Source organism: Pseudophryne corroboree, chromosome 6, assembly GCF_028390025.1.
Source record: "Pseudophryne corroboree isolate aPseCor3 chromosome 6, aPseCor3.hap2, whole genome shotgun sequence".
NCBI classification, from domain to species: Eukaryota; Metazoa; Chordata; class Amphibia; order Anura; family Myobatrachidae; genus Pseudophryne; species Pseudophryne corroboree.
This window is the reverse complement of record NC_086449.1, coordinates 93,481,576-93,509,307: the sequence shown is the minus strand read 5'-3', so window position 1 is coordinate 93,509,307 and position 27,732 is coordinate 93,481,576. Positions and strand designations below refer to the sequence as shown.

At 37.0% G+C, this 27,732-nt stretch overlaps 47 non-coding genes across 47 annotated transcripts; 25 read left to right on the top strand and 22 right to left on the bottom strand.

Moving 5' to 3' along the window:
* Nucleotides 1-539: 539 nt before the first annotated feature.
* TRNAE-UUC (transfer RNA glutamic acid (anticodon UUC)) lies at nt 540-611 on the bottom strand. Its single transcript has one exon. It is a non-coding gene; the product is annotated as a tRNA-Glu (tRNA).
* Nucleotides 612-725: 114 nt separating this feature from the next.
* Nucleotides 726-798, top strand: TRNAM-CAU (transfer RNA methionine (anticodon CAU)). Its single transcript has one exon. It is a non-coding gene; the product is annotated as a tRNA-Met (tRNA).
* Nucleotides 799-1,568: 770 nt separating this feature from the next.
* Nucleotides 1,569-1,640, bottom strand: TRNAE-UUC (transfer RNA glutamic acid (anticodon UUC)). The gene has a single exon. It is a non-coding gene; the product is annotated as a tRNA-Glu (tRNA).
* A 955-nt stretch (nt 1,641-2,595) lies between these two features.
* TRNAE-UUC (transfer RNA glutamic acid (anticodon UUC)) lies at nt 2,596-2,667 on the bottom strand. Its single transcript has one exon. It is a non-coding gene; the product is annotated as a tRNA-Glu (tRNA).
* Nucleotides 2,668-2,771: 104 nt separating this feature from the next.
* TRNAM-CAU (transfer RNA methionine (anticodon CAU)) lies at nt 2,772-2,854 on the top strand. The gene has a single exon. It is a non-coding gene; the product is annotated as a tRNA-Met (tRNA).
* Nucleotides 2,855-3,630: 776 nt separating this feature from the next.
* On the bottom strand, nt 3,631-3,702 carry TRNAE-UUC (transfer RNA glutamic acid (anticodon UUC)). Its single transcript has one exon. It is a non-coding gene; the product is annotated as a tRNA-Glu (tRNA).
* A 114-nt stretch (nt 3,703-3,816) lies between these two features.
* Nucleotides 3,817-3,889, top strand: TRNAM-CAU (transfer RNA methionine (anticodon CAU)). The gene has a single exon. It is a non-coding gene; the product is annotated as a tRNA-Met (tRNA).
* Nucleotides 3,890-4,665: 776 nt separating this feature from the next.
* Nucleotides 4,666-4,737, bottom strand: TRNAE-UUC (transfer RNA glutamic acid (anticodon UUC)). The gene has a single exon. It is a non-coding gene; the product is annotated as a tRNA-Glu (tRNA).
* Nucleotides 4,738-4,851: 114 nt separating this feature from the next.
* On the top strand, nt 4,852-4,924 carry TRNAM-CAU (transfer RNA methionine (anticodon CAU)). The gene has a single exon. It is a non-coding gene; the product is annotated as a tRNA-Met (tRNA).
* A 777-nt stretch (nt 4,925-5,701) lies between these two features.
* On the bottom strand, nt 5,702-5,773 carry TRNAE-UUC (transfer RNA glutamic acid (anticodon UUC)). Its single transcript has one exon. It is a non-coding gene; the product is annotated as a tRNA-Glu (tRNA).
* A 114-nt stretch (nt 5,774-5,887) lies between these two features.
* TRNAM-CAU (transfer RNA methionine (anticodon CAU)) lies at nt 5,888-5,960 on the top strand. Its single transcript has one exon. It is a non-coding gene; the product is annotated as a tRNA-Met (tRNA).
* Nucleotides 5,961-6,736: 776 nt separating this feature from the next.
* Nucleotides 6,737-6,808, bottom strand: TRNAE-UUC (transfer RNA glutamic acid (anticodon UUC)). The gene has a single exon. It is a non-coding gene; the product is annotated as a tRNA-Glu (tRNA).
* Nucleotides 6,809-6,922: 114 nt separating this feature from the next.
* Nucleotides 6,923-6,995, top strand: TRNAM-CAU (transfer RNA methionine (anticodon CAU)). Its single transcript has one exon. It is a non-coding gene; the product is annotated as a tRNA-Met (tRNA).
* Nucleotides 6,996-7,772: 777 nt separating this feature from the next.
* Nucleotides 7,773-7,844, bottom strand: TRNAE-UUC (transfer RNA glutamic acid (anticodon UUC)). Its single transcript has one exon. It is a non-coding gene; the product is annotated as a tRNA-Glu (tRNA).
* Nucleotides 7,845-7,958: 114 nt separating this feature from the next.
* Nucleotides 7,959-8,031, top strand: TRNAM-CAU (transfer RNA methionine (anticodon CAU)). Its single transcript has one exon. It is a non-coding gene; the product is annotated as a tRNA-Met (tRNA).
* A 962-nt stretch (nt 8,032-8,993) lies between these two features.
* Nucleotides 8,994-9,066, top strand: TRNAM-CAU (transfer RNA methionine (anticodon CAU)). The gene has a single exon. It is a non-coding gene; the product is annotated as a tRNA-Met (tRNA).
* Nucleotides 9,067-9,838: 772 nt separating this feature from the next.
* Nucleotides 9,839-9,910, bottom strand: TRNAE-UUC (transfer RNA glutamic acid (anticodon UUC)). Its single transcript has one exon. It is a non-coding gene; the product is annotated as a tRNA-Glu (tRNA).
* Nucleotides 9,911-10,024: 114 nt separating this feature from the next.
* Nucleotides 10,025-10,097, top strand: TRNAM-CAU (transfer RNA methionine (anticodon CAU)). Its single transcript has one exon. It is a non-coding gene; the product is annotated as a tRNA-Met (tRNA).
* Nucleotides 10,098-10,867: 770 nt separating this feature from the next.
* Nucleotides 10,868-10,939, bottom strand: TRNAE-UUC (transfer RNA glutamic acid (anticodon UUC)). The gene has a single exon. It is a non-coding gene; the product is annotated as a tRNA-Glu (tRNA).
* A 104-nt stretch (nt 10,940-11,043) lies between these two features.
* TRNAM-CAU (transfer RNA methionine (anticodon CAU)) lies at nt 11,044-11,126 on the top strand. The gene has a single exon. It is a non-coding gene; the product is annotated as a tRNA-Met (tRNA).
* Nucleotides 11,127-11,902: 776 nt separating this feature from the next.
* Nucleotides 11,903-11,974, bottom strand: TRNAE-UUC (transfer RNA glutamic acid (anticodon UUC)). The gene has a single exon. It is a non-coding gene; the product is annotated as a tRNA-Glu (tRNA).
* Nucleotides 11,975-12,088: 114 nt separating this feature from the next.
* On the top strand, nt 12,089-12,161 carry TRNAM-CAU (transfer RNA methionine (anticodon CAU)). The gene has a single exon. It is a non-coding gene; the product is annotated as a tRNA-Met (tRNA).
* Nucleotides 12,162-12,937: 776 nt separating this feature from the next.
* Nucleotides 12,938-13,009, bottom strand: TRNAE-UUC (transfer RNA glutamic acid (anticodon UUC)). The gene has a single exon. It is a non-coding gene; the product is annotated as a tRNA-Glu (tRNA).
* Nucleotides 13,010-13,123: 114 nt separating this feature from the next.
* On the top strand, nt 13,124-13,196 carry TRNAI-UAU (transfer RNA isoleucine (anticodon UAU)). The gene has a single exon. It is a non-coding gene; the product is annotated as a tRNA-Ile (tRNA).
* A 776-nt stretch (nt 13,197-13,972) lies between these two features.
* On the bottom strand, nt 13,973-14,044 carry TRNAE-UUC (transfer RNA glutamic acid (anticodon UUC)). The gene has a single exon. It is a non-coding gene; the product is annotated as a tRNA-Glu (tRNA).
* A 114-nt stretch (nt 14,045-14,158) lies between these two features.
* On the top strand, nt 14,159-14,231 carry TRNAM-CAU (transfer RNA methionine (anticodon CAU)). The gene has a single exon. It is a non-coding gene; the product is annotated as a tRNA-Met (tRNA).
* A 778-nt stretch (nt 14,232-15,009) lies between these two features.
* TRNAE-UUC (transfer RNA glutamic acid (anticodon UUC)) lies at nt 15,010-15,081 on the bottom strand. Its single transcript has one exon. It is a non-coding gene; the product is annotated as a tRNA-Glu (tRNA).
* A 114-nt stretch (nt 15,082-15,195) lies between these two features.
* On the top strand, nt 15,196-15,268 carry TRNAM-CAU (transfer RNA methionine (anticodon CAU)). The gene has a single exon. It is a non-coding gene; the product is annotated as a tRNA-Met (tRNA).
* A 962-nt stretch (nt 15,269-16,230) lies between these two features.
* TRNAM-CAU (transfer RNA methionine (anticodon CAU)) lies at nt 16,231-16,303 on the top strand. Its single transcript has one exon. It is a non-coding gene; the product is annotated as a tRNA-Met (tRNA).
* A 776-nt stretch (nt 16,304-17,079) lies between these two features.
* On the bottom strand, nt 17,080-17,151 carry TRNAE-UUC (transfer RNA glutamic acid (anticodon UUC)). The gene has a single exon. It is a non-coding gene; the product is annotated as a tRNA-Glu (tRNA).
* A 114-nt stretch (nt 17,152-17,265) lies between these two features.
* Nucleotides 17,266-17,338, top strand: TRNAM-CAU (transfer RNA methionine (anticodon CAU)). Its single transcript has one exon. It is a non-coding gene; the product is annotated as a tRNA-Met (tRNA).
* A 775-nt stretch (nt 17,339-18,113) lies between these two features.
* Nucleotides 18,114-18,185, bottom strand: TRNAE-UUC (transfer RNA glutamic acid (anticodon UUC)). Its single transcript has one exon. It is a non-coding gene; the product is annotated as a tRNA-Glu (tRNA).
* A 114-nt stretch (nt 18,186-18,299) lies between these two features.
* Nucleotides 18,300-18,372, top strand: TRNAM-CAU (transfer RNA methionine (anticodon CAU)). The gene has a single exon. It is a non-coding gene; the product is annotated as a tRNA-Met (tRNA).
* Nucleotides 18,373-19,149: 777 nt separating this feature from the next.
* TRNAE-UUC (transfer RNA glutamic acid (anticodon UUC)) lies at nt 19,150-19,221 on the bottom strand. Its single transcript has one exon. It is a non-coding gene; the product is annotated as a tRNA-Glu (tRNA).
* Nucleotides 19,222-19,335: 114 nt separating this feature from the next.
* Nucleotides 19,336-19,408, top strand: TRNAM-CAU (transfer RNA methionine (anticodon CAU)). Its single transcript has one exon. It is a non-coding gene; the product is annotated as a tRNA-Met (tRNA).
* A 776-nt stretch (nt 19,409-20,184) lies between these two features.
* TRNAE-UUC (transfer RNA glutamic acid (anticodon UUC)) lies at nt 20,185-20,256 on the bottom strand. Its single transcript has one exon. It is a non-coding gene; the product is annotated as a tRNA-Glu (tRNA).
* A 114-nt stretch (nt 20,257-20,370) lies between these two features.
* Nucleotides 20,371-20,443, top strand: TRNAM-CAU (transfer RNA methionine (anticodon CAU)). Its single transcript has one exon. It is a non-coding gene; the product is annotated as a tRNA-Met (tRNA).
* A 777-nt stretch (nt 20,444-21,220) lies between these two features.
* Nucleotides 21,221-21,292, bottom strand: TRNAE-UUC (transfer RNA glutamic acid (anticodon UUC)). The gene has a single exon. It is a non-coding gene; the product is annotated as a tRNA-Glu (tRNA).
* A 114-nt stretch (nt 21,293-21,406) lies between these two features.
* TRNAM-CAU (transfer RNA methionine (anticodon CAU)) lies at nt 21,407-21,479 on the top strand. The gene has a single exon. It is a non-coding gene; the product is annotated as a tRNA-Met (tRNA).
* A 1,128-nt stretch (nt 21,480-22,607) lies between these two features.
* Nucleotides 22,608-22,680, top strand: TRNAM-CAU (transfer RNA methionine (anticodon CAU)). Its single transcript has one exon. It is a non-coding gene; the product is annotated as a tRNA-Met (tRNA).
* A 962-nt stretch (nt 22,681-23,642) lies between these two features.
* Nucleotides 23,643-23,715, top strand: TRNAI-UAU (transfer RNA isoleucine (anticodon UAU)). Its single transcript has one exon. It is a non-coding gene; the product is annotated as a tRNA-Ile (tRNA).
* Nucleotides 23,716-24,491: 776 nt separating this feature from the next.
* Nucleotides 24,492-24,563, bottom strand: TRNAE-UUC (transfer RNA glutamic acid (anticodon UUC)). The gene has a single exon. It is a non-coding gene; the product is annotated as a tRNA-Glu (tRNA).
* Nucleotides 24,564-24,677: 114 nt separating this feature from the next.
* Nucleotides 24,678-24,750, top strand: TRNAM-CAU (transfer RNA methionine (anticodon CAU)). Its single transcript has one exon. It is a non-coding gene; the product is annotated as a tRNA-Met (tRNA).
* A 776-nt stretch (nt 24,751-25,526) lies between these two features.
* Nucleotides 25,527-25,598, bottom strand: TRNAE-UUC (transfer RNA glutamic acid (anticodon UUC)). Its single transcript has one exon. It is a non-coding gene; the product is annotated as a tRNA-Glu (tRNA).
* A 114-nt stretch (nt 25,599-25,712) lies between these two features.
* Nucleotides 25,713-25,785, top strand: TRNAM-CAU (transfer RNA methionine (anticodon CAU)). The gene has a single exon. It is a non-coding gene; the product is annotated as a tRNA-Met (tRNA).
* Nucleotides 25,786-26,747: 962 nt separating this feature from the next.
* On the top strand, nt 26,748-26,820 carry TRNAI-UAU (transfer RNA isoleucine (anticodon UAU)). The gene has a single exon. It is a non-coding gene; the product is annotated as a tRNA-Ile (tRNA).
* Nucleotides 26,821-27,596: 776 nt separating this feature from the next.
* Nucleotides 27,597-27,668, bottom strand: TRNAE-UUC (transfer RNA glutamic acid (anticodon UUC)). Its single transcript has one exon. It is a non-coding gene; the product is annotated as a tRNA-Glu (tRNA).
* Nucleotides 27,669-27,732: the final 64 nt, after the last annotated feature.

Sequence of the window (27,732 nt, the reverse complement as noted above, 5' to 3'; positions counted from 1 at the left end):
AAAGCATAAAGCATTTTTCATTCTATTTGTCATGACTGTTGTCCTCAGAACAGTGCATTGTAACTTGAGAGTTAAAACTCTGTTTCTTGTAAAGTTGCCAGAACACCTATCCGGATTGAAGGAATTTTCTCTTTATAACAGGACTTAACATCTGTAAATTTGTTTTAACGCCAAAGGATTTTAGACCATAACTAATGGAAAAGGTGTTTTCAGATCACTTGACACATTTGTAAAAAAATTTTATTTTATTTTTCATGCAGCTGGAATCAATGATGGAAAAGGGGAGCATAATGCATTGTTCTATTCTTTGTAATTTTTGTCCTCAGAGAGTTTCTCACAGTTTCATAATACCTGGAAATTTTACCTGTGATAAGGCCAATGATAATGGCACAGCAGTTGCCCAAAACCTTGTCACAATTAGTAGCAGTGGATCACGTCTGCAATTGGAACCACATCAGACACAAGGAAACATCTGGCTACAACTATTAGTTTTTGTTCCTCTGCTTTTGAATCTGTTTAGAAACAACAATAAGATTCCATTCCCATACCGGGAGTCGAACCCGGGCCGCCTGGGTGAAAACCAGGAATCCTTACCGCTAGACCATATGGGAAGCTGAAATAAATCTACTTCAAAGTTTCATACAAGGAAAACATTTTTACTGATATCGGAAATTTGTTAAACCAAAATGCCTAACCTTTTCTAATCCAAATCTAAGGCTACAGTTGCCTTGTTAGCGCAGTTGGTAGCGCGTCAGTCTCATAACCTGAAGGTCGTGAGTTCAAGCCTCACACAGGGCATTTTTATTGATGTCTATTTTGGGAGCATGGCATTGCAATATGAGAGATGCAGTCCTGTTTCTAACAAACTAGACTGATAGCATCAAAATGTTACCTTTCAGAAAGTTGTGTCATCTGTTTATAATTGCAGATAAGCTTTAATAATTCACCTGACCTATAAAAGATTTCAGACCAGCAATAAAAGAAAAGATGTCAAATAACTCATCCAAGATGTACCCATTTAGGGGAAAAAAAGCATAAAGCATTTTTCATTCTATTTGTCATGACTGTTGTCCTCAGAACAGTGCATTGTAACTTGAGAGTTAAAACTCTGTTTCTTGTAAAGTTGCCAGAACACCTATCCGGATTGAAGGAATTTTCTCTTTATAACAGGACTTAACATCTGTAAATTTGTTTTAACGCCAAAGGATTTTAGACCATAACTAATGGAAAAGGTGTTTTCAGATCACTTGACACATTTGTAAAAAAATTTTATTTTATTTTTCATGCAGCTGGAATCAATGATGGAAAAGGGGAGCATAATGCATTGTTCTATTCTTTGTAATTTTTGTCCTCAGAGAGTTTCTCACAGTTTCATAATACCTGGAAATTTTACCTGTGATAAGGCCAATGATAATGGCACAGCAGTTGCCCAAAACCTTGTCACAATTAGTAGCAGTGGATCACGTCTGCAATTGGAACCACATCAGACACAAGGAAACATCTGGCTACAACTATTAGTTTTTGTTCCTCTGCTTTTGAATCTGTTTAGAAACAACAATAAGATTCCATTCCCATACCGGGAGTCGAACCCGGGCCGCCTGGGTGAAAACCAGGAATCCTTACCGCTAGACCATATGGGAAGCTGAAATAAATCTACTTCAAAGTTTCATACAAGGAAAACATTTTTACTGATATCGGAAATTTGTTAAACCAAAATGCCTAACCTTTTCTAATCCAAATCTAAGGCTACAGTTGCCTTGTTAGCGCAGTTGGTAGCATCAGTCTCATAACCTGAAGGTTGTGAGTTCAAGCCTCACACAGGGCATTTTTATTGATGTCTATTTTGGGAGCATGGCATTGCAATATGAGAGATGCAGTCCTGTTTCTAACAAACTAGACTGATAGCATCAAAATGTTACCTTTCAGAAAGTTGTGTCATCTGTTTATAATTGCAGATAAGCTTTAATAATTCACCTGACCTATAAAAGATTTCAGACCAGCAATAAAAGAAAAGATGTCAAATAACTCATCCAAGATGTACCCATTTAGGGGAAAAAAAGCATAAAGCATTTTTCATTCTATTTGTCATGACTGTTGTCCTCAGAACAGTGCATTGTAACTTGAGAGTTAAAACTCTGTTTCTTGTAAAGTTGCCAGAACACCTATCCGGATTGAAGGAATTTTCTCTTTATAACAGGACTTAACATCTGTAAATTTGTTTTAACGCCAAAGGATTTTAGACCATAACTAATGGAAAAGGTGTTTTCAGATCACTTGACACATTTGTAAAAAAAAATTATTTTATTTTTCATGCAGCTGGAATCAATGATGGAAAAGGGGAGCATAATGCATTGTTCTATTCTTTGTAATTTTTGTCCTCAGAGAGTTTCTCACAGTTTCATAATACCTGGAAATTTTACCTGTGATAAGGCCAATGATAATGGCACAGCAGTTGCCCAAAACCTTGTCACAATTAGTAGCAGTGGATCACGTCTGCAATTGGAACCACATCAGACACAAGGAAACATCTGGCTACAACTATTAGTTTTTGTTCCTCTGCTTTTGAATCTGTTTAGAAACAACAATAAGATTCTATTCCCATACCGGGAGTCGAACCCGGGCCGCCTGGGTGAAAACCAAGAATCCTTACCGCTAGACCATATGGGAAGCTGAAATAAATCACCTTCAAAGTTTCATACAAGGAAAACATTTTTACTGATATCAGAAATTTGTTAAACCAAAATGCCTCACCTTTTCTAATCCAAAAATAAGCCTACAGTTTTCTTGTTAGCGCAGTTGGTAGCGCGTCAGTCTCATAATCTGAAGGTCGTGAGTTCAAGCCTCACACAGGGCATTTTTATTGATGTCTATTTTGGGAGCATGGCATTGCAATATGAGAGATGCAGTCCTGTTTTTAACAAACTAGACTGATTGCATCAAAATGTTACCTTTCAGAAAGAGTTGTGTCATCTGTTTATAATTGCAGATAAGCTTTAATAATTCACCTGACCTATAAAAGATTTCAGACCAGCAATCAAAGAAAAGATGTCAAATAACTCATCCAAGATGTACCCATTTAGGGGAAAAAAAGCATAAAGCATTTTTCATTCTATTTGTCATGACTGTTGTCCTCAGAACAGTGCATTGTAACTTGAGAGTTAAAACTCTGTTTCTTGTAAAGTTGCCAGAACACCTGTCCGGATTGAAGGAATTTTCTCTTTATAACAGGACTTAACATCTGTAAATTTGTTTTAAAGTCAAAGGATTTTAGACCATAACTAATGGAAAAGGTGTTTTCAGATCACTTGACACATTTGTAACATTTTTTTATTTTATTTTTCATGCAGCTGGAATCAATGATGGAAAAGGGGAGCATAATGCATTGTTCTATTCTTTGTGATTTTTGTCCTCAGAGAGCCCATTTCTCACAGTTTCATAATACCTGGAAATTTTACCTGTGATAAGGCCAATGATAATGGCACAGCAGTTGCCCAAAACCTTGTCACAATTAGTAGCAGTGGATCACATCTGCAATTGGAACCACATCAGACACAAGGAAACATCTGGCTACAACTATTAGTTTTTGTTCCTCTGCTTTTGAATCTGTTTAGAAACAACAATAAGATTCCATTCCCATACCGGGAGTCGAACCCGGGCCGCCAGGGTGAAAAACAGGAATCCTTACCGCTAGACCATATGGGAAGCTGAAATAAATCTACTTCAAAGTTTCATACAAGGAAAACATTTTTACTGATATCGGAAATTTGTTAAACCAAAATGCCTCACCTTTTCTAATCTAAAAATAAGCCTACAGTTGCCTTGTTAGCGCAGTTGGTAGCGCGTCAGTCTCATAATCTGAAGGTCGTGAGTTCAAGCCTCACACAGGGCATTTTTATTGATGTCTATTTTGGGAGCATGGCATTGCAATATGAGAGATGCAGTCCTGTTTCTAACAAACTAGACTGATTGCATCAAAATGTTACCTTTCAGAAAGAGTTGTGTCATCTGTTTATAATTGCAGATAAGCTTTAATAATTCACCTGACTTATAAAAGTTTTCAGACCAGCAATAAAAGAAAAGATGTCAAATAACTCATCCAAGATGTACCCATTTAGGGGAAAAAAAGCATAAAGCATTTTTCATTCTATTTGTCATGACTGTTGTCCTCAGAACAGTGCATTGTAACTTGAGAGTTAAAACTCTGTTTCTTGTAAAGTTGCCAGAACACCTGTCCGGATTGAAGGAATTTTCTCTTTATAACAGGACTTAACATCTGTAAATTTGTTTTAACGTCAAAGGATTTTAGACCATAACTAATGGAAAAGGTGTTTTCAGATCACTTGACACATTTGTAACATTTTTTTATTTTATTTTTCATGCAGCTGGAATCAATGATGGAAAAGGGGAGCATAATGCATTGTTCTATTCTTTGTGATTTTTGTCCTCAGAGAGCCCATTTCTCACAGTTTCATAATACCTGGAAATTTTACCTGTGATAAGGCCAATGATAATGGCACAGCAGTTGCCCAAAACCTTGTCACAATTAGTAGCAGTGGATCACATCTGCAATTGGAACCACATCAGACACAAGGAAACATCTGGCTACAACTATTAGTTTTTGTTCCTCTGCTTTTGAATCTGTTTAGAAACAACAATAAGATTCCATTCCCATACCGGGAGTCGAACCCGGGCCGCCAGGGTGAAAAACAGGAATCCTTACCGCTAGACCATATGGGAAGCTGAAATAAATCTACTTCAAAGTTTCATACAAGGAAAACATTTTTACTGATATCGGAAATTTGTTAAACCAAAATGCCTCACCATTTCTAATCTAAAAATAAGCCTACAGTTGCCTTGTTAGCGCAGTTGGTAGCGCGTCAGTCTCATAATCTGAAGGTCGTGAGTTCAAGCTTCACACAGTGCATTTTTATTGATGTCTATTTTGGGAGCATGGCATTGCAATATGAGAGATGCAGTCCTGTTTCTAACAAACTAGACTGATTGCATCAAAATGTTACCTTTCAGAAAGAGTTGTGTCATCTGTTTATAATTGCAGATAAGCTTTAATAATTCACCTGACTTATAAAAGTTTTCAGACCAGCAATAAAAGAAAAGATGTCAAATAACTCATCCAAGATGTACCCATTTAGGGGAAAAAAAGCATAAAGCATTTTTCATTCTATTTGTCATGACTGTTGTCCTCAGAACAGTGCACTGTAACTTGAGAGTTAAAACTCTGTTTCTTGTAAAGTTGCCAGAACACCTGTCCGGATTGAAGGAATTTTCTCTTTATAACAGGACTTAACATCTGTAAATTTGTTTTAACGTCAAAGGATTTTAGACCATAACTAATGGAAAAGGTGTTTTCAGATCACTTGACACATTTGTAACATTTTTTTTATTTTATTTTTCATGCAGCTGGAATCAATGATGGAAAAGGGGAGCATAATGCATTGTTCTATTCTTTGTGATTTTTGTCCTCAGAGAGCCCATTTCTCACAGTTTCATAATGCCTGGAAATTTTACCTGTGATAAGGCCAATGATAATGGCACAGCAGTTGCCCAAAACCTTGTCACAATTAGTAGCAGTGGATCACATCTGCAATTGGAACCACATCAGACACAAGGAAACATCTGGCTACAACTATTAGTTTTTGTTCCTCTGCTTTTGAATCTGTTTAGAAACAACAATAAGATTCCATTCCCATACCGGGAGTCGAACCCGGGCCGCCAGGGTGAAAAACAGGAATCCTTACCGCTAGACCATATGGGAAGCTGAAATAAATCTACTTCAAAGTTTCATACAAGGAAAACATTTTTACTGATATCGGAAATTTGTTAAACCAAAATGCCTCACCTTTTCTAATCTAAAAATAAGCCTACAGTTGCCTTGTTAGCGCAGTTGGTAGCGCGTCAGTCTCATAATCTGAAGGTCGTGAGTTCAAGCCTCACACAGGGCATTTTTATTGATGTCTATTTTGGGAGCATGGCATTGCAATATGAGAGATGCAGTCCTGTTTCTAACAAACTAGACTGATTGCATCAAAATGTTACCTTTCAGAAAGAGTTGTGTCATCTGTTTATAATTGCAGATAAGCTTTAATAATTCACCTGACTTATAAAAGTTTTCAGACCAGCAATAAAAGAAAAGATGTCAAATAACTCATCCAAGATGTACCCATTTAGGGGAAAAAAAGCATAAAGCATTTTTCATTCTATTTGTCATGACTGTTGTCCTCAGAACAGTGCATTGTAACTTGAGAGTTAAAACTCTGTTTCTTGTAAAGTTGCCAGAACACCTGTCCGGATTGAAGGAATTTTCTCTTTATAACAGGACTTAACATCTGTAAATTTGTTTTAACGTCAAAGGATTTTAGACCATAACTAATGGAAAAGGTGTTTTCAGATCACTTGACACATTTGTAACATTTTTTTATTTTATTTTTCATGCAGCTGGAATCAATGATGGAAAAGGGGAGCATAATGCATTGTTCTATTCTTTGTGATTTTTGTCCTCAGAGAGCCCATTTCTCACAGTTTCATAATACCTGGAAATTTTACCTGTGATAAGGCCAATGATAATGGCACAGCAGTTGCCCAAAACCTTGTCACAATTAGTAGCAGTGGATCACATCTGCAATTGGAACCACATCAGACACAAGGAAACATCTGGCTACAACTATTAGTTTTTGTTCCTCTGCTTTTGAATCTGTTTAGAAACAACAATAAGATTCCATTCCCATACCGGGAGTCGAACCCGGGCCGCCAGGGTGAAAAACAGGAATCCTTACCGCTAGACCATATGGGAAGCTGAAATAAATCTACTTCAAAGTTTCATACAAGGAAAACATTTTTACTGATATCGGAAATTTGTTAAACCAAAATGCCTCACCATTTCTAATCTAAAAATAAGCCTACAGTTGCCTTGTTAGCGCAGTTGGTAGCGCGTCAGTCTCATAATCTGAAGGTCGTGAGTTCAAGCTTCACACAGTGCATTTTTATTGATGTCTATTTTGGGAGCATGGCATTGCAATATGAGAGATGCAGTCCTGTTTCTAACAAACTAGACTGATTGCATCAAAATGTTACCTTTCAGAAAGAGTTGTGTCATCTGTTTATAATTGCAGATAAGCTTTAATAATTCACCTGACTTATAAAAGTTTTCAGACCAGCAATAAAAGAAAAGATGTCAAATAACTCATCCAAGATGTACCCATTTAGGGGAAAAAAAGCATAAAGCATTTTTCATTCTATTTGTCATGACTGTTGTCCTCAGAACAGTGCACTGTAACTTGAGAGTTAAAACTCTGTTTCTTGTAAAGTTGCCAGAACACCTGTCCGGATTGAAGGAATTTTCTCTTTATAACAGGACTTAACATCTGTAAATTTGTTTTAACGTCAAAGGATTTTAGACCATAACTAATGGAAAAGGTGTTTTCAGATCACTTGACACATTTGTAACATTTTTTTTATTTTATTTTTCATGCAGCTGGAATCAATGATGGAAAAGGGGAGCATAATGCATTGTTCTATTCTTTGTGATTTTTGTCCTCAGAGAGCCCATTTCTCACAGTTTCATAATGCCTGGAAATTTTACCTGTGATAAGGCCAATGATAATGGCACAGCAGTTGCCCAAAACCTTGTCACAATTAGTAGCAGTGGATCACATCTGCAATTGGAACCACATCAGACACAAGGAAACATCTGGCTACAACTATTAGTTTTTGTTCCTCTGCTTTTGAATCTATTTAGAAACAACAATAAGATTCTATTCCCATACCGGGAGTCGAACCCGGGCCGCCTGGGTGAAAACCAGGAATCCTTACCGCTAGACCATATGGGAAGCTGAAATAAATCTCCTTCAAAGTTTCATACAAGGAAAACATTTTTACTGATATAGGAAATTTGTTAATCCAAAATGCCTCACCTTTTCTAATCCAAAAATAAGCCTACAGTTGCCTTGTTAGCGCAGTTGGTAGCGCGTCAGTCTCATAATCTGAAGGTCGTGAGTTCAAGCCTCACACAGGGCATTTTTATTGATGTCTATTTTGGGAGCATGGCATTGCAATATGAGAGATGCAGTCCTGTTTCTAACAAACTAGACTGATTGCATCAAAATGTTACCTTTCAGAAAGAGTTGTGTCATCTGTTTATAATTGCAGATAAGCTTTAATAATTCACCTGACCTATAAAAGATTTCAGACCAGCAATAAAAGAAAAGATGTCAAATAACTCATCCAAGATGTACCCATTTAGGGGAAAAAAAGCATAAAGCATTTTTCATTCTATTTGTCATGACTGTTGTCCTCAGAACAGTGCATTGTAACTTGAGAGTTAAAACTCTGTTTCTTGTAAAGTTGCCAGAACACCTGTCCGGATTGAAGGAATTTTCTCTTTATAACAGGACTTAACATCTGTAAATTTGTTTTAACGCCAAAGGATTTTAGACCATAACTAATGGAAAAGGTGTTTTCAGATCACTTGACACATTTGTAACATTTTTTTATTTTATTTTTCATGCAGCTGGAATCAATGATGGAAAAGGGGAGCATAATGCATTGTTCTATTCTTTGTGATTTTTGTCCTCAGAGAGCCCATTTCTCACAGTTTCATAATACCTGGAAATTTTACCTGTGATAAGGCCAATGATAATGGCACAGCAGTTGCCCAAAACCTTGTCACAATTAGTAGCAGTGGATCACATCTGCAATTGGAACCACATCAGACACAAGGAAACATCTGGCTACAACTATTAGTTTTTGTTCCTCTGCTTTTGAATCTGTTTAGAAACAACAATAAGATTCCATTCCCATACCGGGAGTCGAACCCGGGCCGCCAGGGTGAAAAACATGAATCCTTACCGCTAGACCATATGGGAAGCTGAAATAAATCTCCTTCAAAGTTTCATACAAGGAAAACATTTTTACTGATATAGGAAATTTGTTAATCCAAAATGCCTCACCTTTTCTAATCCAAAAATAAGCCTACAGTTGCCTTGTTAGCGCAGTTGGTAGCGCGTCAGTCTCATAATCTGAAGGTCGTGAGTTCAAGCCTCACACAGGGCATTTTTATTGATGTCTATTTTGGGAGCATGGCATTGCAATATGAGAGATGCAGTCCTGTTTCTAACAAACTAGACTGATTGCATCAAAATGTTACCTTTCAGAAAGAGTTGTGTCATCTGTTTATAATTGCAGATAAGCTTTAATAATTCACCTGACCTATAAAAGATTTCAGACCAGCAATAAAAGAAAAGATGTCAAATAACTCATCCAAGATGTACCCATTTAGGGGAAAAAAAGCATAAAGCATTTTTCATTCTATTTGTCATGACTGTTGTCCTCAGAACAGTGCATTGTAACTTGAGAGTTAAAACTCTGTTTCTTGTAAAGTTGCCAGAACACCTATCCGGATTGAAGGAATTTTCTCTTTATAACAGCGCTTAACATCTGTAAATTTGTTTTAACACCAAAGGATTTTAGACCATAACTAATGGAAAAGGTGTTTTCAGATCACTTGACACATTTGTAAAAAATTTTTATTTTATTTTTCATGCAGCTGGAATCAATGATGGAAAAGGGGAGCATAATGCATTGTTCTATTCTTTGTAATTTTTGTCCTCAGAGAGTTTCTCACAGTTTCATAATACCTGGAAATTTTACCTGTGATAAGGCCAATGATAATGGCACAGCAGTTGCCCAAAACCTTGTCACAATTAGTAGCAGTGGATCACGTCTGCAATTGGAACCACATCAGACACAAGGAAACATCTGGCTACAACTATTAGTTTTTGTTCCTCTGCTTTTGAATCTGTTTAGAAACAACAATAAGATTCCATTCCCATACCGGGAGTCGAACCCGGGCCGCCTGGGTGAAAACCAGGAATCCTTACCGCTAGACCATATGGGAAGCTGAAATAAATCTACTTCAAAGTTTCATACAAGGAAAACATTTTTACTGATATCGGAAATTTGTTAAACCAAAATGCCTAACCTTTTCTAATCCAAATCTAAGGCTACAGTTGCCTTGTTAGCGCAGTTGGTAGCGCGTCAGTCTCATAACCTGAAGGTCGTGAGTTCAAGCCTCACACAGGGCATTTTTATTGATGTCTATTTTGGGAGCATGGCATTGCAATATGAGAGATGCAGTCCTGTTTCTAACAAACTAGACTGATAGCATCAAAATGTTACCTTTCAGAAAGTTGTGTCATCTGTTTATAATTGCAGATAAGCTTTAATAATTCACCTGACCTATAAAAGATTTCAGACCAGCAATAAAAGAAAAGATGTCAAATAACTCATCCAAGATGTACCCATTTAGGGGAAAAAAAGCATAAAGCATTTTTCATTCTATTTGTCATGACTGTTGTCCTCAGAACAGTGCATTGTAACTTGAGAGTTAAAACTCTGTTTCTTGTAAAGTTGCCAGAACACCTATCCGGATTGAAGGAATTTTCTCTTTATAACAGGACTTAACATCTGTAAATTTGTTTTAACGCCAAAGGATTTTAGACCATAACTAATGGAAAAGGTGTTTTCAGATCACTTGACACATTTGTAAAAAAAAATTATTTTATTTTTCATGCAGCTGGAATCAATGATGGAAAAGGGGAGCATAATGCATTGTTCTATTCTTTGTAATTTTTGTCCTCAGAGAGTTTCTCACAGTTTCATAATACCTGGAAATTTTACCTGTGATAAGGCCAATGATAATGGCACAGCAGTTGCCCAAAACCTTGTCACAATTAGTAGCAGTGGATCACGTCTGCAATTGGAACCACATCAGACACAAGGAAACATCTGGCTACAACTATTAGTTTTTGTTCCTCTGCTTTTGAATCTGTTTAGAAACAACAATAAGATTCTATTCCCATACCGGGAGTCGAACCCGGGCCGCCTGGGTGAAAACCAAGAATCCTTACCGCTAGACCATATGGGAAGCTGAAATAAATCACCTTCAAAGTTTCATACAAGGAAAACATTTTTACTGATATCAGAAATTTGTTAAACCAAAATGCCTCACCTTTTCTAATCCAAAAATAAGCCTACAGTTTTCTTGTTAGCGCAGTTGGTAGCGCGTCAGTCTCATAATCTGAAGGTCGTGAGTTCAAGCCTCACACAGGGCATTTTTATTGATGTCTATTTTGGGAGCATGGCATTGCAATATGAGAGATGCAGTCCTGTTTCTAACAAACTAGACTGATTGCATCAAAATGTTACCTTTCAGAAAGAGTTGTGTCATCTGTTTATAATTGCAGATAAGCTTTAATAATTCACCTGACCTATAAAAGATTTCAGACCAGCAATCAAAGAAAAGATGTCAAATAACTCATCCAAGATGTACCCATTTAGGGGAAAAAAAGCATAAAGCATTTTTCATTCTATTTGTCATGACTGTTGTCCTCAGAACAGTGCATTGTAACTTGAGAGTTAAAACTCTGTTTCTTGTAAAGTTGCCAGAACACCTGTCCGGATTGAAGGAATTTTCTCTTTATAACAGGACTTAACATCTGTAAATTTGTTTTAAAGTCAAAGGATTTTAGACCATAACTAATGGAAAAGGTGTTTTCAGATCACTTGACACATTTGTAACATTTTTTTATTTTATTTTTCATGCAGCTGGAATCAATGATGGAAAAGGGGAGCATAATGCATTGTTCTATTCTTTGTGATTTTTGTCCTCAGAGAGCCCATTTCTCACAGTTTCATAATACCTGGAAATTTTACCTGTGATAAGGCCAATGATAATGGCACAGCAGTTGCCCAAAACCTTGTCACAATTAGTAGCAGTGGATCACGTCTGCAATTGGAACCACATCAGACACAAGGAAACATCTGGCTACAACTATTAGTTTTTGTTCCTCTGCTTTTGAATCTATTTAGAAACAACAATAAGATTCTATTCCCATACCGGGAGTCGAACCCGGGCCGCCTGGGTGAAAACCAGGAATCCTTACCGCTAGACCATATGGGAAGCTGAAATAAATCTCCTTCAAAGTTTCATACAAGGAAAACATTTTTACTGATATAGGAAATTTGTTAATCCAAAATGCCTCACCTTTTCTAATCCAAAAATAAGCCTACAGTTGCCTTGTTAGCGCAGTTGGTAGCGCGTCAGTCTCATAATCTGAAGGTCGTGAGTTCAAGCCTCACACAGGGCATTTTTATTGATGTCTATTTTGGGAGCATGGCATTGCAATATGAGAGATGCAGTCCTGTTTCTAACAAACTAGACTGATTGCATCAAAATGTTACCTTTCAGAAAGAGTTGTGTCATCTGTTTATAATTGCAGATAAGCTTTAATAATTCACCTGACCTATAAAAGATTTCAGACCAGCAATCAAAGAAAAGATGTCAAATAACTCATCCAAGATGTACCCATTTAGGGGAAAAAAAGCATAAAGCATTTTTCATTCTATTTGTCATGACTGTTGTCCTCAGAACAGTGCATTGTAACTTGAGAGTTAAAACTCTGTTTCTTGTAAAGTTGCCAGAACACCTGTCCGGATTGAAGGAATTTTCTCTTTATAACAGGACTTAACATCTGTAAATTTGTTTTAAAGTCAAAGGATTTTAGACCATAACTAATGGAAAAGGTGTTTTCAGATCACTTGACACATTTGTAACATTTTTTTATTTTATTTTTCATGCAGCTGGAATCAATGATGGAAAAGGGGAGCATAATGCATTGTTCTATTCTTTGTGATTTTTGTCCTCAGAGAGCCCATTTCTCACAGTTTCATAATACCTGGAAATTTTACCTGTGATAAGGCCAATGATAATGGCACAGCAGTTGCCCAAAACCTTGTCACAATTAGTAGCAGTGGATCACATCTGCAATTGGAACCACATCAGACACAAGGAAACATCTGGCTACAACTATTAGTTTTTGTTCCTCTGCTTTTGAATCTGTTTAGAAACAACAATAAGATTCCATTCCCATACCGGGAGTCGAACCCGGGCCGCCAGGGTGAAAAACAGGAATCCTTACCGCTAGACCATATGGGAAGCTGAAATAAATCTACTTCAAAGTTTCATACAAGGAAAACATTTTTACTGATATCGGAAATTTGTTAAACCAAAATGCCTCACCTTTTCTAATCTAAAAATAAGCCTACAGTTGCCTTGTTAGCGCAGTTGGTAGCGCGTCAGTCTTATAATCTGAAGGTCGTGAGTTCAAGCCTCACACAGGGCATTTTTATTGATGTCTATTTTGGGAGCATGGCATTGCAATATGAGAGATGCAGTCCTGTTTCTAACAAACTAGACTGATTGCATCAAAATGTTACCTTTCAGAAAGAGTTGTGTCATCTGTTTATAATTGCAGATAAGCTTTAATAATTCACCTGACTTATTAAAGTTTTCAGACCAGCAATAAAAGAAAAGATGTCAAATAACTCATCCAAGATGTACCCATTTAGGGGAAAAAAAGCATAAAGCATTTTTCATTCTATTTGTCATGACTGTTGTCCTCAGAACAGTGCATTGTAACTTGAGAGTTAAAACTCTGTTTCTTGTAAAGTTGCCAGAACACCTGTCCGGATTGAAGGAATTTTCTCTTTATAACAGGACTTAACATCTGTAAATTTGTTTTAACGTCAAAGGATTTTAGACCATAACTAATGGAAAAGGTGTTTTCAGATCACTTGACACATTTGTAACATTTTTTTATTTTATTTTTCATGCAGCTGGAATCAATGATGGAAAAGGGGAGCATAATGCATTGTTCTATTCTTTGTGATTTTTGTCCTCAGAGAGCCCATTTCTCACAGTTTCATAATACCTGGAAATTTTACCTGTGATAAGGCCAATGATAATGGCACAGCAGTTGCCCAAAACCTTGTCACAATTAGTAGCAGTGGATCACATCTGCAATTGGAACCACATCAGACACAAGGAAACATCTGGCTACAACTATTAGTTTTTGTTCCTCTGCTTTTGAATCTGTTTAGAAACAACAATAAGATTCCATTCCCATACCGGGAGTCGAACCCGGGCCGCCAGGGTGAAAAACAGGAATCCTTACCGCTAGACCATATGGGAAGCTGAAATAAATCTACTTCAAAGTTTCATACAAGGAAAACATTTTTACTGATATCGGAAATTTGTTAAACCAAAATGCCTCACCATTTCTAATCTAAAAATAAGCCTACAGTTGCCTTGTTAGCGCAGTTGGTAGCGCGTCAGTCTCATAATCTGAAGGTCGTGAGTTCAAGCTTCACACAGGGCATTTTTATTGATGTCTATTTTGGGAGCATGGCATTGCAATATGAGAGATGCAGTCCTGTTTCTAACAAACTAGACTGATTGCATCAAAATGTTACCTTTCAGAAAGAGTTGTGTCATCTGTTTATAATTGCAGATAAGCTTTAATAATTCACCTGACTTATAAAAGTTTTCAGACCAGCAATAAAAGAAAAGATGTCAAATAACTCATCCAAGATGTACCCATTTAGGGGAAAAAAAAGCATAAAGCATTTTTCATTCTATTTGTCATGACTGTTGTCCTCAGAACAGTGCACTGTAACTTGAGAGTTAAAACTCTGTTTCTTGTAAAGTTGCCAGAACACCTGTCCGGATTGAAGGAATTTTCTCTTTATAACAGGACTTAACATCTGTAAATTTGTTTTAACGTCAAAGGATTTTAGACCATAACTAATGGAAAAGGTGTTTTCAGATCACTTGACACATTTGTAACATTTTTTTTATTTTATTTTTCATGCAGCTGGAATCAATGATGGAAAAGGGGAGCATAATGCATTGTTCTATTCTTTGTGATTTTTGTCCTCAGAGAGCCCATTTCTCACAGTTTCATAATGCCTGGAAATTTTACTTGTGATAAGGCCAATGATAATGGCACAGCAGTTGCCCAAAACCTTGTCACAATTAGTAGCAGTGGATCACATCTGCAATTGGAACCACATCAGACACAAGGAAACATCTGGCTACAACTATTAGTTTTTGTTCCTCTGCTTTTGAATCTATTTAGAAACAACAATAAGATTCTATTCCCATACCGGGAGTCGAACCCGGGACGCCTGGGTGAAAACCAGGAATCCTTACCGCTAGACCATATGGGAAGCTGAAATAAATCTCCTTCAAAGTTTCATACAAGGAAAACATTTTTACTGATATAGGAAATTTGTTAATCCAAAATGCCTCACCTTTTCTAATCCAAAAATAAGCCTACAGTTGCCTTGTTAGCGCAGTTGGTAGCGCGTCAGTCTCATAATCTGAAGGTCGTGAGTTCAAGCCTCACACAGGGCATTTTTATTGATGTCTATTTTGGGAGCATGGCATTGCAATATGAGAGATGCAGTCCTGTTTCTAACAAACTAGACTGATTGCATCAAAATGTTACCTTTCAGAAAGAGTTGTGTCATCTGTTTATAATTGCAGATAAGCTTTAATAATTCACCTGACCTATAAAAGATTTCAGACCAGCAATAAAAGAAAAGATGTCAAATAACTCATCCAAGATGTACCCATTTAGGGGAAAAAAAGCATAAAGCATTTTTCATTCTATTTGTCATGACTGTTGTCCTCAGAACAGTGCATTGTAACTTGAGAGTTAAAACTCTGTTTCTTGTAAAGTTGCCAGAACACCTGTCCGGATTGAAGGAATTTTCTCTTTATAACAGGACTTAACATCTGTAAATTTGTTTTAACGCCAAAGGATTTTAGACCATAACTAATGGAAAAGGTGTTTTCAGATCACTTGACACATTTGTAACATTTTTTTATTTTATTTTTCATGCAGCTGGAATCAATGATGGAAAAGGGGAGCATAATGCATTGTTCTATTCTTTGTGATTTTTGTCCTCAGAGAGCCCATTTCTCACAGTTTCATAATACCTGGAAATTTTACCTGTGATAAGGCCAATGATAATGGCACAGCAGTTGCCCAAAACCTTGTCACAATTAGTAGCAGTGGATCACATCTGCAATTGGAACCACATCAGACACAAGGAAACATCTGGCTACAACTATTAGTTTTTGTTCCTCTGCTTTTGAATCTGTTTAGAAACAACAATAAGATTCCATTCCCATACCGGGAGTCGAACCCGGGCCGCCAGGGTGAAAAACATGAATCCTTACCGCTAGACCATATGGGAAGCTGAAATAAATCTCCTTCAAAGTTTCATACAAGGAAAACATTTTTACTGATATAGGAAATTTGTTAATCCAAAATGCCTCACCTTTTCTAATCCAAAAATAAGCCTACAGTTGCCTTGTTAGCGCAGTTGGTAGCGCGTCAGTCTCATAATCTGAAGGTCGTGAGTTCAAGCCTCACACAGGGCATTTTTATTGATGTCTATTTTGGGAGCATGGCATTGCAATATGAGAGATGCAGTCCTGTTTCTAACAAACTAGACTGATTGCATCAAAATGTTACCTTTCAGAAAGAGTTGTGTCATCTGTTTATAATTGCAGATAAGCTTTAATAATTCACCTGACCTATAAAAGATTTCAGACCAGCAATAAAAGAAAAGATGTCAAATAACTCATCCAAGATGTACCCATTTAGGGGAAAAAAAGCATAAAGCATTTTTCATTCTATTTGTCATGACTGTTGTCCTCAGAACAGTGCATTGTAACTTGAGAGTTAAAACTCTGTTTCTTGTAAAGTTGCCAGAACACCTATCCGGATTGAAGGAATTTTCTCTTTATAACAGCGCTTAACATCTGTAAATTTGTTTTAACGCCAAAGGATTTTAGACCATAACTAATGGAAAAGGTGTTTTCAGATCACTTGACACATTTGTAACATTTTTTTATTTTATTTTTCATGCAGCTGGAATCAATGATGGAAAAGGGGAGCATAATGCATTGTTCTATTCTTTGTGATTTTTGTCCTCAGAGAGCCCATTTCTCACAGTTTCATAATACCTGGAAATTTTACCTGTGATAAGGCCAATGATAATGGCACAGCAGTTGCTCAAAACCTTGTCACAATTAGTAGCAGTGGATCACGTCTGCAATTGGAACCACATCAGACACAAGGAAACATCTGGCTACAACTATTAGTTTTTGTTCCTCTGCTTTTGAATCTGTTTAGAAACAACAATAAGATTCCATTCCCATACCGGGAGTCGAACCCAGGCCGCCTGGGTGAAAACCAGGAATCCTTACCGCTAGACAATATGGGAAGCTGAAATAAATCTCCTTCAAAGTTTCATACAAGGAAAACATTTTTACTGATATAGGAAATTTGTTAATCCAAAATGCCTCACCTTTTCTAATAAAAAAATAAGCCTACAGTTGCCTTGTTAGCGCAGTTGGTAGCTTGTCAGTCTCATAATCTGAAGGTCGTGAGTTCAAGCCTCACACAGGGCATTTTTATTGATGTCTATTTTGGGAGCATGGCATTGCAATATGAGAGATGCAGTCCTGTTTCTAACAACTAGACTGATTGCATCAAAATGTTACCTTTCAGAAAGAGTTGTGTCATCTGTTTATAATTGCAGATAAGCTTTAATAATTCACCTGACCTATAAAAGATTTCAGACCAGCAATAAAAGAAAAGATGTCAAATAACTCATCCAAGATGTACCCATTTAGGGGAAAAAAAGCATAAAGCATTTTTCATTCTATTTGTCATGACTGTTGTCCTCAGAACAGTGCATTGTAAATTGAGAGTTAAAACTCTGTTTCTTGTAAAGTTGCCAGAACACCTATCCGGATTGAAGGAATTTTCTCTTTATAACAGGACTTAACATCTGTAAATTTGTTTTAACGCCAAAGGATTTTAGACCATAACTAATGGAAAAGGTGTTTTCAGATCACTTGACACATTTGTAACATTTTTTTATTTTATTTTTCATGCAGCTGGAATCAATGATGGAAAAGGGGAGCATAATGCATTGTTCTATTCTTTGTGATTTTTGTCCTCAGAGAGCCCATTTCTCACAGTTTCATAATACCTGGAAATTTTACCTGTGATAAGGCCAATGATAATGGCACAGCAGTTGCTCAAAACCTTGTCACAATTAGTAGCAGTGGATCACGTCTGCAATTGGAACCACATCAGACACAAGGAAACATCTGGCTACAACTATTAGTTTTAGTTCCTCTGCTTTTGAATCTGTTTAGAAACAACAATAAGATTCCATTCCCATACCAGGAGTCTAACCCGGGCCGCCTGGGTGAAAACCAAGAATCCTTACCGCTAGACCATATGGGAAGCTGAAATAAATCTCCTTCAAAGTTTCATACAAGGAAAACATTTTTACTGATATCGGAAATTTGTTAAACCAAAGTGCCTCACCTTTTCTAATCCAAAAATAAGCCTACAGTCTCCTTGTTAGCGCAGTTGGTAGCGCGTCAGTCTCATAATCTGAAGGTCGTGAGTTCAAGCCTCACACAGGGCATTTTTATTGATGTCTATTTTGGGAGCATGGCATTGCAATATGAGAGATGCAGTCCTGTTTCTAACAAACTAGACTGATTGCATCAAAATGTTACCTTTCAGAAAGAGTTGTGTCATCTGTTTATAATTGCAGATAAGCTTTAATAATTCACCTGACCTATAAAAGTTTTCAGACCAGCAATAAAAGAAAAGATGTCAAATAACTCATCCAAGATCTACCCCATTTAGGGGAAAAAAAGCATAAAGCATTTTTCATTCTATTTGTCATGACTGTTGTCCTCAGAACAGTGCATTGTAACTTGAGAGTTAAAACTCTGTTTCTTGTAAAGTTGCCAGAACACCTATCCGGATTGAAGGAATTTTCTCTTTATAACAGGACTTAACATCTGTAAATTTGTTTTAACGCCAAAGGATTTTAGACCATAACTAATGGAAAAGGTGTTTTCAGATCATTTGACACATTTGCAACATTTTTTTATTTTATTTTTCATGCAGCTGGAATCAATGATGGAAAAGGGGAGCATAATGCATTGTTCTATTCTTTGTGATTTTTGTCCTCAGAGAGCCCATTTCTCACAGTTTCATAATACCTGGAAATTTTACCTGTGATAAGGCCAATGATAATGGCACAGCAGTTGCTCAAAACCTTGTCACAATTAGTAGCAGTGGATCACGTCTGCAATTGGAACCACATCAGACACAAGGAAACATCTGGCTACAACTATTAGTTTTTGTTCCTCTGCTTTTGAATCTGTTTAGAAACAACAATAAGATTCCATTCCCATACCGGGAGTCGAACCTGGGCCGCCTGGGTGAAAACCAGGAATCCTTACCGCTAGACCATATGGGAAGCTGAAATAAATCTACTTCAAAGTTTCATACAAGGAAAACATTTTTACTGATATCGGAAATTTGTTAAACCAAAATGCCTCACCTTTTCTAATCCAAATCTAAGGCTACAGTTGCCTTGTTAGCGCAGTTGGTAGCGCGTCAGTCTCATAATCTGAAGGTCGTGAGTTCAAGCCTCACACAGGGTATTTTTATTGATGTCTATTTTGGGAGCATGGCATTGCTATATGAGAGATGCAGTCCTGTTTCTAACAAACTAGACTGATTGCATCAAAATGTTACCTTTCAGAAAGAGTTGTGTCATCTGTTTATAATTGCAGATAAGCTTTAATAATTCACCTGACCTATAAAAGATTTCAGACCAGCAATAAAAGAAAAGATGTCAAATAACTCATCCAAGATGTACCCATTTAGAGGAAAAAAAGCATAAAGCATTTTTCATTCTATTTGTCATGACTGTTGTCCTCAGAACAGTGCATTGTAACTTGAGAGTTAAAACTCTGTTTCTTGTTAAGTAGCCAGAACACCTATCCGGATTGAAGGAATTTTCTCTTTATAACAGGACTTAACATCTGTAAATTTGTTTTAACGCCAAAGGATTTTAGACCATAACTAATGGAAAAGGTGTTTTCAGATCACTTGACACATTTGTAACATTTTTTTATTTTATTTTTCATGCAGCTGGAATCAATGATGGAAAAGGGGAGCATAATGCATTGTTCTATTCTTTGTGATTTTTGTCCTCAGAGAGCCCATTTCTCACAGTTTCATAATACCTGGAAATTTTACCTGTGATAAGGCCAATGATAATGGCACAGCAGTTGCTCAAAACTTTGTCACAATTAGTAGCAGTGGATCACGTCTGCAATTGGAACCACATCAGACACACGGAAACATCTGGCTACAACTATTAGTTTTTGTTCCTCTGCTTTTGAATCTGTTTAGAAACAACAATAAGATTCCATTCCCATACCGGGAGTCGAACCCGGGCCGCCTGGGTGAAAACCAGGAATCCTTACCGCTAGACCATATGGGAAGCTGAAATAAAACTCCTTCAAAGTTTCATACAAGGAAAACATTTTTACTGATATAGGAAATTTGTTAATCCAAAATGCCTCACCTTTTCTAATCCAAAAATAAGCCTGCAGTTGCCTTGTTAGCGCAGTTGGTAGCGCGTCAGTCTCATAATCTGAAGATCGTGAGTTCAAGCCTCACATAGGGCATTTTTATTGATGTCTATTTTGGGAGCATGGCATTGCAATATGAGAGATGCAGTCCTGTTTCTAACAAACTAGACTGATAGCATCAAAATGTTACCTTTCAGAAAGAGTTGTGTCATCTGTTTATAATTGCAGATAAGCTTTAATAATTCACCTGACCTATAAAAGATTTCAGACCAGCAATAAAAGAAAAGATGTCAAATAACTCATCCAAGATGTACCCCATTTAGGGGGAAAAAAGCATAAAGCATTTTTCATTCTATTTGTCATGACTGTTGTCCTCAGAACAGTGCATTGTAACTTGAGAGTTAAAACTCTGTTTCTTGTAAAGTTGCCAAAACACCTATCCGGATTGAAGGAATTTTCTCTTTATAACAGGACTTAACATCTGTAAATTTGTTTTAACGCCAAAGTATTTTAGACCATAACTAATGGAAAAGGTGTTTTCAGATCACTTGACACATTTGTAACATTTTTTTATTTTATTTTTCATGCAGCTGGAATCAATGATGGAAAAGGGGAGCATAATGCATTGTTCTATTCTTTGTGATTTTTGTCCTCAGAGAGCCCATTTCTCACAGTTTCATAATACCTGGAAATTTTACCTGTGATAAGGCCAATGATAATGGCACAGCAGTTGCTCAAAACTTTGTCACAATTAGTAGCAGTGGATCACGTCTGCAATTGGAACCACATCAGACACAAGGAAACATCTGGCTACAACTATTAGTTTTTGATCCTCTGCTTTTGAATCTGTTTAGAAACAACAATAAGATTCCATTCCCATACCGGGAGTCGAACCCAGGCCGCCTGGGTGAAAACCAGGAATCCTTACCGCTAGACAATATGGGAAGCTGAAATAAATCTCCTTCAAAGTTTCATACAAGGAAAACATTTTTACTGATATCGGAAATTTGTTAATCCAAAATGCCTCACCTTTTCTAATCAAAACATAAGCCTACAGTTGCCTTGTTAGCGCAGTTGGTAGCGTGTCAGTCTCATAATCTGAAGGTCATGAGTTCAAGCCTCACACAGGGCATTTTTATTGATGTCTATTTTGGGAGCATGGCATTGCAATATGAGAGATGCAGTCCTGTTTCTAACAAACTAGACCATGGGTCTTCAACCTGCGACCCTCCAGTTGCTGTGGAACTACATATCCCAGCATGCCCTGCCTCAGTTTTAGCATACCTTAAAAGCAAAACTGTGGCAGGGCATGCTGGGATGTGTAGTTTCACAGCAGCTGGAGGGCCACAGGATGAAGACCCATGAACTAGACTGATAGCATCAAAATGTTACCTTTCAGAAAGAGTTGTGTCATCTGTTTATAATTGCAGATAAGCTTTAATAATTCACCTGACCTATAAAAGATTTCAGACGAGCAATAAAAGAAAAGATGTCAAATAACTCCTCCAAGATCTACCCCATTTAGGGGAAAAAAAGCATAAAGCATTTTTCATTCTATATGTCATGACTGTTGTCCTCAGAACAGTGCATTGTAACTTGAGAGTTAAAACTCTGTTTCTTGTAAAGTTGCCAGAACACCTGTCCAGATTGAAGGAATTTTCTCTTTATAACAGGACTTAACATCTGTAAATTTGTTTTAACGCCAAAGGATTTTAGACCATAACTAATGGAAAAGGTGTTTTCAGATAACTTGACACATTTGTAACATTTTTTTATTTTATTTTTCATGCAGCTGGAATCAATGATGGAAAAGGGGAGCATAATGCATTGTTCTATTCTTTGTGATTTTTGTCCTCAGAGAGCCCATTTCTCACAGTTTCATAATACCTGGAAATTTTACCTGTGATAAGGCCAATGATAATGGCACAGCAGTTGCTCAAAACCTTGTCACAATTAGTAGCAGTGGATCACGTCTGCAATTGGAACCGCATCAGACACAAGGAAACATCTGGCTACAACTATTAGTTTTTGTTCCTCTGCTTTTGAATCTGTTTAGAAACAACAATAAGATTCCATTCCTATAACGGGAGTCGAACCCGGGCCGCCTGGGTGAAAATCAGGAATTCTTACCGCTAGACCATATGGGAAGCTGAAATAAATCTCCTTCAAAGTTTCATACAAGGAAAACATTTTTACTGATATAGGAAATTTGTTAATCCAAAATGCCTCACCTTTTCTAATAAAAAATAAGCATACAGTTGCCTTGTTAGCGCAGTTGGTAGCGTGTCAGTCTCATAATCTGAAGGTCGTGAGTTCAAGCCTCACACAGGGCATTTTTATTGATGTCTATTTTGGGAGCATGGCATTGCAATATGAGAGATGCAGTCCTGTTTCTAACAAACTAGACTGATTGCATCAAAATGTTACCTTTCAGAAAGAGTTGTGTCATCTGTTTATAATTGCAGATAAGCTTTAATAATTCACCTGACCTATAAAAGATTTCAGACCAGCAATAAAAGAAAAGATGTCAAATAACTCATCCAAGATGTACCCATTTAGGGGGAAAAAAGCATAAAGCATTTTTCATTCTATTTGTCATGACTGTTGTCCTCAGAACAGTGCATTGTAACTTGAGAGTTAAAACTCTGTTTCTTGTAAAGTAGCCAGAACACCTATCCGGATTGAAGGAATTTTCTCTTTATAACAGGACTTAACATCTGTAAATTTGTTTTAACGCCAAAGGATTTTAGACCATAACTAATGGAAAAGGTGTTTTCAGATCACTTGACACATTTGTAACATTTTTTTATTTTATTTTTCATGCAGCTGGAATCAATGATGGAAAATGGGAGCATAATGCATTGTTCTATTCTTTGTGATTTTTGTCCTCAGAGAGCCCATTTCTCACAGTTTCATAATACCTGGAAATTTTACCTGTGATAAGGCCAATGATAATGGCACAGAAGTTGCCCAAAACCTTGTCACAATTAGTAGCAGTGGATCACGTCTGCAATTGGAACCACATCAGACACAAGGAAACATCTGGCTACAACTATTAGTTTTTGTTCCTCTGCTTTTGAATCTGTTTAGAAACAACAATAAGATTCCATTCCCATACCAGGAGACGAACCCAGGACGCCTGGGTGAAAACCAGGCATCCTTACCGCTAGACAATATGGGAAGCTGAAATAAATCTCCTTCAAAGTTTCATACAAGGAAAACATTTTTACTGATATAGGAAATTTGTTAATCCAAAATGCCTCACATTTTCTAATCAAAAATTAAGCCTACAGTTGCCTTGTTAGCGCAGTTGGTAGCGTGTCAGTCTTATAATCTGAAGGTCATGAGTTCAAGCCTCACACAGGGCATTTTTATTGATGTCTATTTTGGGAGCATGGCATTGCAATATGAGAGATGCAGTCCTGTTTCTAACAAACTAGACTGATAGCATCAAAATGTTACCTTTCAGAAAGAGTTGTGTCATCTGTTTATAATTGCAGATAAGCTTTAATAATTCACCTGACCTATAAAAGATTTCAGACCAGCAATAAAAGAAAAGATGTCAAATAACTCATCCAAGATGTACCGATTTATGGGGAAAAAAGCATAAAGTATTTTTCATTCTATTTGGCATGACTGTTGTCCTCAGAACAGTGCATTGTAACTTGAGAGTTAAAACTCTGTTTCTTGTAAAGTTGCCAGAACACCTATCCGGATTGAAGGAATTTTCTCTTTATAACAGGATTTAACATCTGTAAATTTGTTTTAACGCCAAAGGATTTTAGACCATAACTAATGGAAAAGGTGTTTTCAGATCACTTGACACATTTGTAACATTTTTTTATTTTATTTTTCATGCAGCTGGAATCAATGATGGAAAAGGGGAGCATAATGCATTGTTCTATTCTTTGTGATTTTTGTCCTCAGAGAGCCCATTTCTCACAGTTTCATAATACCTGGAAATTTTACCTGTGATAAGGCCAATGATAATGGCACAGCAGTTGCTCAAAACCTTGTCACAATTAGTAGCAGTGGATCACGTCTGCAATTGGAACCACATCAGACACAAGGAAACATCTGGCTACAACTATTAGTTTTTGTTCTTCTTCTTTTGAATCTGTTTAGAAACAACAATGAGATTCCATTCCCATACCGGGAGTCGAACCCGGGCCGCCTGGGTGAAAACCAGGAATCCTTACCGCTAGACCATATGGGAAGCTGAAATAAATCTCCTTCAAAGTTTCATACAAGGAAAACATTTTTACTGATATCGGAAATTTGTTAAACCAAAATGCCTCACCTTTTCTAATCCAAATCTAAGGCTACAGTTGCCTTGTTAGCGCAGTTGGTAGCGCGTCAGTCTCATAATCTGAAGGTCGTGAGTTCAAGCCTCACACAGGGCATTTTTATTGATGTCTGTTTTGGGAGCATGGTATTACAATATGAGAGATGCAGTCCTGTTTCTAACAAACTAGACTGATAGCATCAAAATGTTACCTTTCAGAAAGAGTTGTGTCATCTGTTTATAATTGCAGATAAGCTTTAATAATTCACCTGACCTATAAAAGATTTCAGACCAGCAATAAAAGAAAAGATGTCAAATAACTCATCCAAGATGTACCCATTTAGGGGAAAAAAAGCATAAAGCATTTTTCATTCTATTTGTCATGACTGTTGTCCTCAGAACAGTGCATTGTAACTTGAGAGTTAAAACTCTGTTTCTTGTAAAGTAGCCAGAACACCTATCCGGATTGAAGGAATTTTCTCTTTATAACAGGACTTAACATCTGTAAATTTGTTTTAACGCCAAAGGATTTTAGACCATAACTAATGGAAAAGGTGTTTTCAGATCACTTGACACATTTGTAACATTTTTTTATTTTATTTTTCATGCAGCTGGAATCAATGATGGAAAAGGGGAGCATAATGCATTGTTCTATTCTTTGTGATTTTTGTCCTCAGAGAGCCCATTTCTCACAGTTTCATAATACCTGGAAATTTTACCTGTGATAAGGCCAATGATAATGGCACAGCAGTTGCTCAAAACCTTGTCACAATTAGTAGCAGTGGATCACGTCTGCAATTAGAACCACATCAGACACAAGGAAACATCTGGCTACAACTATTAGTTTTTGTTCCTCTGCTTTTGAATCTGTTTAGAAACAACAATAAGATTCCATTCCCATACCGGGAGTCGATCCCGGGCCGCCTGGGTGAAAACCAGGAATCCTTACCGCTAGACCATATGGGAAGCTGAAATAAATCTACTTCAAAGTTTCATACAAGGAAAACATTTTTACTGATATCGGAAATTTGTTAAACCAAAATGCCTCACCTTTTCTAATCCAAATCTTAGACTACAGTTTCCTTGTTAGCGCAGTTGGTAGCGCGTCAGTCTCATAATCTGAAGGTTGTGAGTTCAAGCCTCACACAGGGCATTTTTATTGATGTCTATTTTGGGAGCATGGCATTGCAATATGAGAGATGCAGTCCTGTTTCTAACAAACTAGACTGATTGCATCAAAATGTTACCTTTCAGAAAGAGTTGTGTCATCTGTTTATAATTGCAGATAAGCTTTAATAATTCACCTGACCTATAAAAGATTTCAGACCAGCAATAAAAGAAAAGATGTCAAATAACTCATCCAAGATGTACCCATTTAGGGGGAAAAAAGCATAAAGCATTTTTCATTCTATTTGTCATGACTGTTGTCCTCAGAACAGTGCATTGTAACTTGAGAGTTAAAACTCTGTTTCTTGTAAAGTAGCCAGAACACCTATCCGGATTGAAGGAATTTTCTCTTTATAACAGGACTTAACATCTGTAAATTTGTTTTAACGCCAAAGGATTTTAGACCATAACTAATGGAAAAGGTGTTTTCAGATCACTTGACACATTTGTAACATTTTTTTACTTTATTTTTCATGCAGCTGGAATCAATGATGGAAAAGGGGAGCATAATGCATTGTTCTATTCTTTGTGATTTTTGTCCTCAGAGAGCCCATTTCTCACAGTTTCATAATACCTGGAAATTTTACCTGTGATAAGGCCAATGATAATGGCACAGCAGTTGCCCAAAACCTTGTCACAATTAGTAGCAGTGGATCACGTCTGCAATTGGAACCACATCAGACACAAGGAAACATCTGGCTACAACTATTAGTTTTTGTTCCTCTGCTTTTGAATCTGTTTAGAAACAACAATAAGATTCCATTCCCATACCAGGAGTCGAACCCAGGACGCCTGGGTGAAAACCAGGAATCCTTACCGCTAGACAATATGGGAAGCTGAAATAAATCTCCTTCAAAGTTTCATACAAGGAAAACATTTTTACTGATATAGGAAATTTGTTAATCCAAAATGCCTCACCTTTTCTAATCAAAAAATAAGCCTACAGTTGCCTTGTTAGCGCAGTTGGTAGCATGTCAGTCTTATAATCTGAAGGTCATGAGTTCAAGCCTCACACAGGGCATTTTTATTGATGTCTATTTTGGGAGCATGGCATTGCAATATGAGAGATGCAGTCCTGTTTCTAACAAACTAGACTGATAGCATCAAAATGTTACCTTTCAGAAAGAGTTGTGTCATCTGTTTATAATTGCAGATAAGCTTTAATAATTCACCTGACCTATAAAAGATTTCAGACCAGCAATAAAAGAAAAGATGTCAAATAACTCATCCAAGATGTACCCATTTATGGGGAAAAAAGCATAAAGTATTTTTCATTCTATTTGGCATGACTGTTGTCCTCAGAACAGTGCATTGTAACTTGAGAGTTAAAACTCTGTTTCTTGTAAAGTTGCCAGAACACCTATCCGGATTGAAGGAATTTTCTCTTTATAACAGGATTTAACATCTGTAAATTTGTTTTAACGCCAAAGGATTTTAGACCATAACTAATGGAAAAGGTGTTTTCAGATCACTTGACACATTTGTAACATTTTTTTATTTTATTTTTCATGCAGCTGGAATCAATGATGGAAAAGGGGAGCATAATGCATTGTTCTATTCTTTGTGATTTTTGTCCTCAGAGAGCCCATTTCTCACAGTTTCATAATACCTGGAAATTTTACCTGTGATAAGGCCAATGATAATGGCACAGCAGTTGCTCAAAACCTTGTCACAATTAGTAGCAGTGGATCACGTCTGCAATTGGAACCACATCAGACACAAGGAAACATCTGGCTACAACTATTAGTTTTTGTTCTTCTGCTTTTGAATCTGTTTAGAAACAACAATGAGATTCCATTCCCATACCGGGAGTCGAACCCGGGCCGCCTGGGTGAAAACCAGGAATCCTTACCGCTAGACCATATGGGAAGCTGAAATAAATCTACTTCAAAGTTTCATACAAGGAAAACATTTTTAGTGATATCGGAAATTT